The sequence below is a fragment of the Petromyzon marinus genome, chromosome 79 (assembly GCF_048934315.1).
Source record: "Petromyzon marinus isolate PM22_M1 ecotype Great Lakes invasive population chromosome 79, UKy_Petmar_22M1.pri1.0, whole genome shotgun sequence".
In the NCBI taxonomy this organism is placed as follows: Eukaryota; Metazoa; Chordata; class Hyperoartia; order Petromyzontiformes; family Petromyzontidae; genus Petromyzon; species Petromyzon marinus.
In genome coordinates, this window is record NC_133745.1 from 23,496,536 (window position 1) to 23,506,764 (window position 10,229).

The 10,229-nt window shown below is 39.8% G+C and overlaps 1 protein-coding gene across 1 annotated transcript in view; it reads right to left on the bottom strand.

The window, feature by feature from the left end:
• LOC142907476 (uncharacterized) overlaps positions 1–9,142 on the bottom strand; it is a 478,656-nt gene extending 469,514 nt beyond the window's left edge. The window contains exon 1 of the mRNA XM_076057042.1: positions 9,055–9,142. The gene's annotated coding sequence lies outside the window, so the exon portion shown is untranslated. The remainder of the gene's footprint in view (positions 1–9,054) is intronic.
• Positions 9,143–10,229: the final 1,087 nt, after the last annotated feature.

The window sequence follows — 10,229 nt, forward strand, 5'->3', positions numbered from 1 at the left end:
AGGTTTTTACCCTTTTAAACTGGCACGCAAAAAACTGACACCTTTATTCAAGGCATCATAATGAGACCTCTTTTGTCAGTAACAAGATATAGGAATAGGTTTTTACCCTTTTAACTGGCACACAAAAAACTGACACCTTTATTCAAGGCATCATAATGAGACCTCCTTTGCCAGTAACAAGATATAGTAATAGGTTTTTACCCTTTTAAACTGGCACGCAAAAAACTGACACCTGTATTCAAGGCATCATTATGAGACCTCCTTTGCCAGTAACAAGAAATAGTAATAGGTTTTTACCCTTTTAAACTGCCACGCAGAAAACTGACACCATTATTCAAGGCATCGTGTCTGCAATAACCACAACACAAGCAGTCAAAATGCAAACAAAAATAAACAACTCTGATAATAATATTGGCACTGTCCTTGAATTTGATTGGTCCACACCAGAGACGGCTTTTCTTAGAGCCCTTTAGCCTCTCCACTGGTGTTGGACCAGAAGACGCCAAAAGGCGTACAACTCAAAACCAGCGCACCAACAGAGTATTGAGGTGCTAGGGGTGAGCATTTACATTATGACACCTCCTTTGCCAGTAACAAGATTTAGTAATATGTTTTACCCTTTTAACTGGCACGCAAAAACTGACACCTTTATGCAAGGCATCATTATGAGACCTCTTTTGCCGGTAACAAGATATAATAATAGATTTTTACCCTTTTAACTGGCACGCAAAAAACTGACACCTTTATTCAAGACATCATTATGAGACCTCCTTTGCCAGTAACAAGATATAGGAATAGGTTTTACCCTTTTAACTGGCACGCAAAAAACTGACACCTTTATTCAAGGCCTCATTATGAGACCTCTTTTGCCGGTAACAAGATATAGGAATAGGTTTTACCCTTTTAACTGGCACGCAAAAAACTGACACCTTTATTCAAGGCATCATTATGAGACCTCCTTTGCCAGTAACAAGATATAGAAATAGGTTTTTACCCTTTTAACTGGCACACAAAAAACTTACACCTTTATTCAAGGCATCATTATGAGACCTCTTTTGCCGGTAACAAGATATAGTAATAGGTTTTTACCCTTTTAACTGGCACACAAACAACTTACACCTTTATTCAAGGCATCATTATGAGACCTCTTTTGCCGGTAACAAGATATAATAATAAATGTTTACCCTTTTAACTGGCACGCAAAAAACTGACACCTTTATTCAAGGCATCATTATGAGACCTCCTTTGCCAGTAACAAGATATAGTAATAGGTTTTTACCCCTTTAAACTGGCACGCAAAAAACTGACACCTTTATTCAAGGCATCATTATGAGACCTCTTTTGCCGGTAACAAGATATAGTAATGAGGTTTTTACACTTTTAACTGGCACACAAAAAACTTACACCTTTATTCAAGGCATCATTATGAGTCCTCCTTTGACAGTAACAAGATTTAGTAATAGGTTTTCACCCTTTTAACTGGCACGCAAAAAACTGACACCTTTATTCAAGGCATCATTATGAGACCTCTTTTGTCAGTAACAAGATTTAGGAATAGGTTTTTACCCTTTTAAACTGGCACTCAAAAAACTGACACCTTTATTCAAGGCATCATTATGAGACCTCTTTTGCCAGTAACAAGATATAGTAATAGGTTTTTAATCCTTTTAACTGGCACGCAAAAAACTGACACCTTTATTCAAGGCATCATTATGAGACCTCCTTTGCCAGTAACAAGATATAATAATAGGTGTTTACCCTTTTAAACTGGCATGCAAAAACTGACACCTTTATTCAAGGCATCATTATGAGATCTCTTTTGCCAGTAACAAGATATAGGAATAGGTTTTTACCCTTTAAACTGGCACGCAAAAAACTGACACCTTTATTCAAGGCATGATTATGAGACCTCTTTTGCCAGTAACAAGATGTAATAATAGGTTTTTACCCTTTTAACTGGCACGCAAAAACTGACACCTTTATTCAAGGCATCATTACGAGACCTCTTTTGCCAGTAACAAGATATAATAATAGGTTTTTACCCTTTTAACTGGCACACAAAAACTGACACCTTTATTCAAGGCATCATTATGAGACCTCCTTTGCCAGTAACAAGATATAGTAATAGGTTTTTACTCTTTTAACTGGCACGCAAAAAAATGACACCTTTATTCAAGGCATCATTATGAGATCTCTTTTGCCAGTAACAAGACTTAGTAATAGGTTTTTACCCTTTTAACTGGCACGCAAAAAACTGACACCTTTATTCAAGGCATCATTATGAGACCTCCTTTGCCAGTAACAAGATATAGGAATAGGTTTTTACCCTTTTAAACTGGCACGCAAAAAACTGACACCTTTATTCAAGGCATCATTATGAGACCTCCTTTGCCAGTAACAAGATATAGTAATAGGTTTTTACCCTTTAAACTGGCACGCAAAAAACTGACACCTTTATTCATGGCATCATTATGAGACCTCCTTTGCCAGTAACAAGATATAGTAATAGGTTTTTACCATTTTAACTGGCACGCAAAAAACTGACACCTTTATTCAAGGCATCGTGTCTGCAATAACCACAACACAAGCAGTCAAATGCAAACAAAAATAAACAACTCTGATAATAATAATATTGGCACTGTCCTTGATTTTGATTGGTCCACACCAGAGACGGCTTTTCTTAGAGCCCCTTAGTCTCTCGGCTGGTGTTGGACCAGAAGAAGCCAAAAGGCGTACAACTCAAAAACAGCGCACTATCAGAGTTATTGAGGTGCTCGGGGAGAGCATTTACATTATGAGACCTCCTTTGCCGGTAACAAGATATAGTAATGAGGTTATTACCCTTTTAAACTGGCACGCAAAAAACTAACACCTTTATTCAAGGCATCATTATGAGACCTCCTTTGCCAGTAACAAGATATAGTAATAGGTTTTTACCCCTTTAAACTGGCACGCAAAAAACTGACAACTTTATTCAAGGCATCATTATGAGACCTCCTTTGTCAGTAACAAGATATAGTAATAGGTTTTACCCTTTTAAACTGGCACTCAAAAAACTAACACCTTTATTCAAGCCATCATTATGAGACCTCTTTTGTCAGTAACAAGATATAGGAATAGGTTTTTACCCTTTTAAACTGGCACTCAAAAAACTGACACCTTTATTCAAGGCATCATTATGAGACCTCCTTTGCCAATAACAAGATATAATAATAGGTTTTTACCCTTTAAACTGGCACAAAAACTGACACCTTTATTCAAGGCATCATTATGATACCTCCTTCGCCAGTAACAAGATATAGGAATAGGTTTTTACCCTTTTAAACTGGCACTCAAAAAACTGACACCTTTATTCAAGGCATCATAATGAGACCTCTTTTGTCAGTAACAAGATATAGGAATAGGTTTTAACTCTTTTAACTGGCACGCAAAAAACTGACACCTTTATTCAAGGCATCATTATGAGTTCTCCTTTGCCAGTAACAAGATATGATAATAGGTTTTTACCCTTTTAAACTGGCACTCAAAAAACTGACACCTTTATACAAGGCATAATTATGAGACCTCCTTTGTCAGTAACAAGATATAGTAATAGGTTTTTACCCTTTTAAACTGGCACTCAAAAAACTGACACCTTTTTTCAAGGCATCATTATGAGACCTCTTTTGCCAGTAACAAGATATTATAATAGGTTTTTACCCTTTTAACTGGCACACAAAAAACTGACACCTTTATTCAAGGCATCGTGTCTGCAATAACCACAACACAAGCAGTCAAAATGCAAACAAAAGAGACAACTCTGATAATAATATTGGCACTGTCCTTAAATTTGATTGGTCCACACCAGAGACGGCTTTTCTTAGAGCCCCTTAGTCTCTCGGCTGGTGTTGGACCAGAAGAAGCCAAAAGGCGTACAACTCAAAAACAGCGCACTATCAGAGTTATTGAGGTGCTCGGGGAGAGCATTTACATTATGAGACCTCCTTTGCCGGTAACAAGATATAGTAATGAGGTTATTACCCTTTTAAACTGGCACGCAAAAAACTAACACCTTTATTCAAGGCATCATTATGAGACCTCCTTTGCCAGTAACAAGATATAGTAATAGGTTTTTACCCCTTTAAACTGGCACGCAAAAAACTGACACCTTTATTCAAGCCATCATTATGAGACCTCTTTTGTCAGTAACAAGATATAGGAATAGGTTTTTACCCTTTTAAACTGGCACTCAAAAAACTGACACCTTTATTCAAGGCATCATTATGAGACCTCCTTTGCCAATAACAAGATATAATAATAGGTTTTTACCCTTTAAACTGGCACAAAAACTGACACCTTTATTCAAGGCATCATTATCAGACCTCTTTTGTCAGTAACAAGATTTAGGAATAGGTCTTTACCCTTTAAACTGGCACAAAAACTGACACCTTTATTCAAGGCATCATTATGAGACCTCTTTTGCCAGTAACAAGATATAGTAATAGGTTTTTACCCTTTTCACTGGCACGCAAAAAACTGACACCTTTATTCAAGGCATCATTATGAGTTCTCCTTTGCCAGTAACAAGATATAATAATAGATTTTTATCCTTTTAAACTGGCACTAAAACTGACACCTTTATTCAAAGCATCATTATGAGACCTCCTTTGCCAGTAACAAGATATAGGAATAGATTTTACCCTTTTAACTGGCACACAAAAAACTGACACCTTTATTCAAGGCATCATTATGAGACCTCTTTTGCCAGTAACAAGATATAATAATAGGTTTTTACCCTTTTAACTGGCACACAAAAAACTGACACCTTTATTCAAGGCATCATTATGAGACCTCTTTTGCCAGTAACAAGATATAATAATAGGTTGTTACCCTTTTATCTGGCACACAAAAAACTGACACCTTTATTCAAGGCATCATTATGAGACCTAAATTTTGATTTAAAGCTTTCGTGACTGCAGTAATTCATATGCTTAGTTCTTTCGGTAAAGTCACGTTGAAGGGAAACAACAAAATAATAAAATATATATAAACCAATAAAAAAATTCTCACGACGTTTCGACCATAACACAAACGGTCGTCTTCAGGTTTGTTGGTTTGCATAAATGTATTTAAAACGGCGCATTTATTTATTTATAAAAAACGTTAGCGCCACGCGCAACGATTTGGCAGTTTATTTAGGACTAGTCCATCTATATTCTAAAAAGAGGAGGGGGGAGACGAAATCTTTTATAATGTATGCTGTCTGAAAGCCACTGTAAGCGTGAACAATCAATTAAGACCTGAAATGGTTTATCAAATCTTTCCAATGATTGCTAAGATAGAATCCATCTTCTCGGTTGAAATTGTCTCTGTGCTTGTATATGTGGATAGCCTCATGAACGAATCTCTCATGGTAGCCAGATGGCTTACAAAGAACCTCCGTCTTGGAAAAGTCAATGGCATGTGAGCCTACTGAATTATAACAGTGATCTGCCACGGCCGAGGTGTTGGTCCTACCGTGTTTAAGGTCTGCTTTGTGTTCACGAATGCGGTCCGAGACATGGCGTTTGGTTTCTCCAATGTAACTACTACCACAGAGGCAACTTAGTTTGTAGACACCAGGATATTGTATGTCCGGAATCACATCTTTTACAGACGGAACCAGATCACGGATTTTATGTAATGTGTTGAAACGGACCTGGATCTTGTGTTTATTCAAGATTTTGGAGATCTTTTTTGTGATCCCCGCAATGTAGGGTAAAGTGATGGTTTTGAAAGGCTCCTCAAGAGGGCCCTTCTTCATGGTTTGAGTTATAGCTTTGCGGATTGTATAGTCGGAGTAACCATTAGCCTTAAGAGCTTGGTGTACGTGCTTGAGTTCACTGCCTATGTGTTCTTGGTCAGATATGCATTGGGCTCTATGATACAGAGTCTTGATGAGAGAATTCTTCTGTGATAGATGGTGGTGGGAATCCGGTTTCAGGTAAGCATCCGTATGGGTAGCTTTCCTGTAGACAGAGTGGCTCATTGAACCATCAGGTCTCTTTTTAATTAAGACATCCAAAAAAGGTATCTTGCCATCTATTTCGACTTCCATGGTAAATCTGATGGCTGGGTGTATGGAATTGATGAGGTCGAAGAATTGGTCTAGAGCAGGCCGGCCATGTGGCCAGATGACAAAAGTGTCATCCACTTACCTCTTCCATAAGGTTGGTTAGATGGACTAGTCCTAAATAAACTGCCAAATCGCTGCGCATGGCGCTAACGTTTTTTATAAATAAATAAATACACCGTTTAAAAATTAATTTATGTAAACCAACACACCTGAAGACAACCGTTTGTGTTATGGTCGAAACGTCGTGAGAATTTTTATTGTTTTATATTTTTATTATTTTATTGTTTTATATTTTTATTGTTATTTTATTGTTTCCCTATCTACGTGGTGGAGACTTTACCCAAAGAACCAAGAATAATAATTTTATTGTTTTACAATAATTGTATTGTTTTATATTTTTATTATTATTTTATTGTTTCCCTATCTACGTGGTGGTGACTTTACCCAGAGAACCAAGAATAATAATTTTATTGTTTTACAATAATTTTATTGTTTTATATTTTTATTATTATTTTATTGTTTCCATATCTACGTGGTGGTGACTTTACCCAGAGAACCAAGAATAATGATTTAATTGTTTTACAATAATTGTATAGTTTTATATTTTTATATAAAGCTTCACATCATGAACACAACAGGTTATGTTGTGGTGGTGACTTTACCCAAATAACCAAGAATAATAATTTTATTGTTTTACAATAATTGTATTGTTTTATATTTTTATTATTATTTTATTGTTTCCCTATCTACGTGGTGGTGACTTTACCCAGAGAACCAAGAATAATAATTTTATTGTTTTACAATAATTTTATTGTTTTATATTTTTATTGTTATTTTATTGTTACCCTATCTACGTGGTGGTGACTTTACCCAGAGAACCAAGAATAATAATTTAATTGCTTTACAATAATTGTATAGTTTTATATTTTTATATAAAGCTTCACATCATGAACACAACTGGTTATGTTGTGGGGGTGACTTTACCCAAAGAACCAAGAATAATAATTTTATTGTTTTACAATAATTGAATTGTTTAATATTTTTATTATTATTTTATTGTTTCCATATCTACGTGGTGGTGACTTTACCCAGAGAACCAAGAATAATAATTTAATTGTTTTACAATAATTGTATTGTTTTATATTTTTATTATTATTTTTATTGTTTCCCTATCTACGTGGTGGTGACTTTACCCAAAGTACCAAGAATAATAATTTTATTGTTTTACAATAATTGTATTGTTTTATATTTTTATTATTATTTTATTGTTTCCCTATCTACGTGGTGGTGACTTTACCCAGATAACCAAGAATAATAATTTAATTGTTTTACAATAATTGTATAGTTTCATATTTTTATTGTTATTTTATTGTTTCCCCTTCTACGTGGTGGTGACTTTACCCAGAGAACCAAGAATAATAATTTAATTGTTTTACAATAATTGTATAGTTTTATATTTTTATATAAAGCTTCACATCATGAGCACAACTGGTTATGTTGTGGGGGTGACTTTACCGAAAGAACCAAGAATAATAATTGTATTGTTTTACAATAATTGTATTGTTTTATATTTTTATTTTTATTTTATTGTTTCCATATCTACGTGGTGGTGACTTTACCCAGAGAACCAAGAATAATAATTTAATTGTTTTACAATAATTGTATAGTTTTATATTTTTATATAAAGCTTCACATCATGAACACAACTGGTTATGTTGCCAAGAATCTATTCCCGAGATCAAAAGTCCTTTCGCGATCCCTTTGAAGACCGCCGCTGGTCTTCAAAGGGATCGGACCCCGAACGCGATAGCTGCCTACGGCGAGATTCCTCTTGTCCCGTGGCTGAAGGAGTGGGTGGGTGAGTGGGTGAGTGGGTGGGTGAGTAGGTGAGTGAGTGAGTGGGTGAGTGAGTGGGTGAGTGAGTGAGTGGGTGGGTGGGTGGGTGAGTGGGTGGGTGAGTGGGTGAGTGGGTGAGATGAGTGGGTGGGTGGGTGGGTGGTTTGGGTAAGTGAGTGAGTGAGTGGGTGAGTGGGTGAGTGAGTGGGCGAGTGAGTGAGTGGGTGGGTGAGTGGGTGGGTGGGTGAGTGAGTGAGTGAGTGGGTGGGTGAGTGAGTGGGTGAGTGGGTGGGTGAGTGGATGAGTGAGTGAGGGGGTGGGTGAGTGAGTGCGTGAGTGAGTGGGTGGGTGGGTGAGTGAGTGAGTGGGTGGGTGGGTGAGTGGGTGGGTGGGTGGGTGAGTGAGTGAGTGGGTGGGTGAGTGAGTGAGTGGGTGAGCGTGTGAGTGAGTGAGTGAGTGGGCGAGTGGGTGAGTGGGTGGGTGAGTGAGTGAGTGGGTGAGTGGGTGAGTGAGTGGGTGAGTGAGTGAGTGGGTGAGTGAGTGGGTGAGTGGATGAGTGAGTGAGGGGGTGGGTGAGTGAGTGCGTGAGTGAGTGGGTTGGTGAGTGAGTGGGTGAGTGAGTGGGTGGGTGGGTGGGTGAGTGAGTGAGTGGGTGGGTGGGTGAGTGAGTGAGTGGGTGAGTGGGTGAGTGGGTGGGTGGGTGAGTGAGTGGGTGAGTGAGTGAGTGAGTGGGTGAGTGTGTGAGTGAGTGAGTGGGTGGGTGGGTGAGTGAGTGAGTGGGTGAGTGAGTGGGTGAGTGAGTGGGTAAGTGAGTGAGTGAGTGGGTGAGTCGGTGAGTGAGTGAGTGGGTGAGTGGGTGAGTGGGTTTGTGAGTGGGTGAATGAGCGGTGAGTGAGTGGGTGAGTGAGTGAGTGAGTGAATGAGTGGCTGAGTGAGTGAGTGAATGATTGGGTAGGTGAGTGGGTGAGTGAGTGAGTGGGTGAGTGAGTGAGTGGGTGAGTGAGTGAGTGGGTGAGTGAGTGAGTGGGTGAGTGGGTGAATGAGTGAGTAAGTGTAGGCTACCTGGGGGCGCTTTCCGTGTCTGTGAGTCACAGCACTTGCCCCTACAGCCTGCTAGAGGCTACCTGGGGGAGCTTTGTCTGTGTGTAACAGCACTTGCCCCTACAGCCCTGCTAGAGGCTGCCTGGGGGAGCTTTGTCTGTGTGTGTCTAAAACAGCACTTGCCCCTACAGCCCTGCTAGAGGCTACCTGGCGGAGCTTTGTCTGTGTCTGTGTGACACCACTTGCCCCTACAGCCCTGCTAGATGCTACCTGGGGGAGCTTTGTCTGTGTCTGTGTGACACCACTTGCCCCTACAGCCCTGCTAGAGGCTACCTGGGGAACTTTGTCTGTGTCTGTGAGTCACAGCACTTGCCCCTACAGCCCTAATAGAGACTACCTGGGGGAGCTTTGTCTGTGTCTTTGTGTAACAGCACTTGCCCCTACAGCCATAACAGAGGCTACATGGGGGAGCTTTGTCTGTGTCCGTGTGTCTGTGTATCTGTGTGTGTATCTGTGTGTAGGAATGTGTGGGTGTTTGTATGTGGGTACCTGTGTGTGTGTGTGGAGATACATGTGTGTCTGTGTGTGTCTGTGTGTATCTGTGTGTGTGTCTGTGTGTGTGTCTGTGTGTGTGTCTGGGTGTGTGTCTGTGTGTGTGTCTCTGTGTGTCTCTGTGTGTGTCTGTGTGTGTGTGTCTGTGTGTGTGTCTGTGTGTCTCTGTGTGTGTGTCTCTGTGTGTCTCTGTGTGTGTCTGTGTGTGTGTGTCTGTGTGTGTGTCTGTGTGTCTCTGTGTGTGTCTGTGTGTGTCTGTCTGTGTGTCTGTGTGTCTGTGTGTGTCTGGGAGTGTGTCTGTGTGTGTGTCTGTGTGAGTGTCTGGGTGTGTGTCTGTGTGTATGTGTGTGTCTGTGAGTGTGCCTGTGTGTGTCTGTGTGTGTGTCTATGTGTGTGTGTGTAGGTAGGTGTGTGTGTGTGTGTATCTGTGTGTGTGTATCTGTGTGTAGGAATGTGAGGGTGTTTATATGTGGGTACCTGTGTGTGTGTGTGGAGGTACGTGTGTGTGTGTGTATCTGTGTGTGTGTCTGTGTGTCTGTGGAGATACGTGTCTGTCTGTGTGTATCTGTGTGTGTGTCTGTGTGTGTGTGTGTGTGGATGTAGGTGTGTGTGTCTGTGTATCTGTGTGTGTGTCTGTGTGTATCTGTGTGTGTGTCTGTGTGTCTGTGTGTAGGTAGGTGTGTGTGTCTGTGTATCTGTGTGTGTG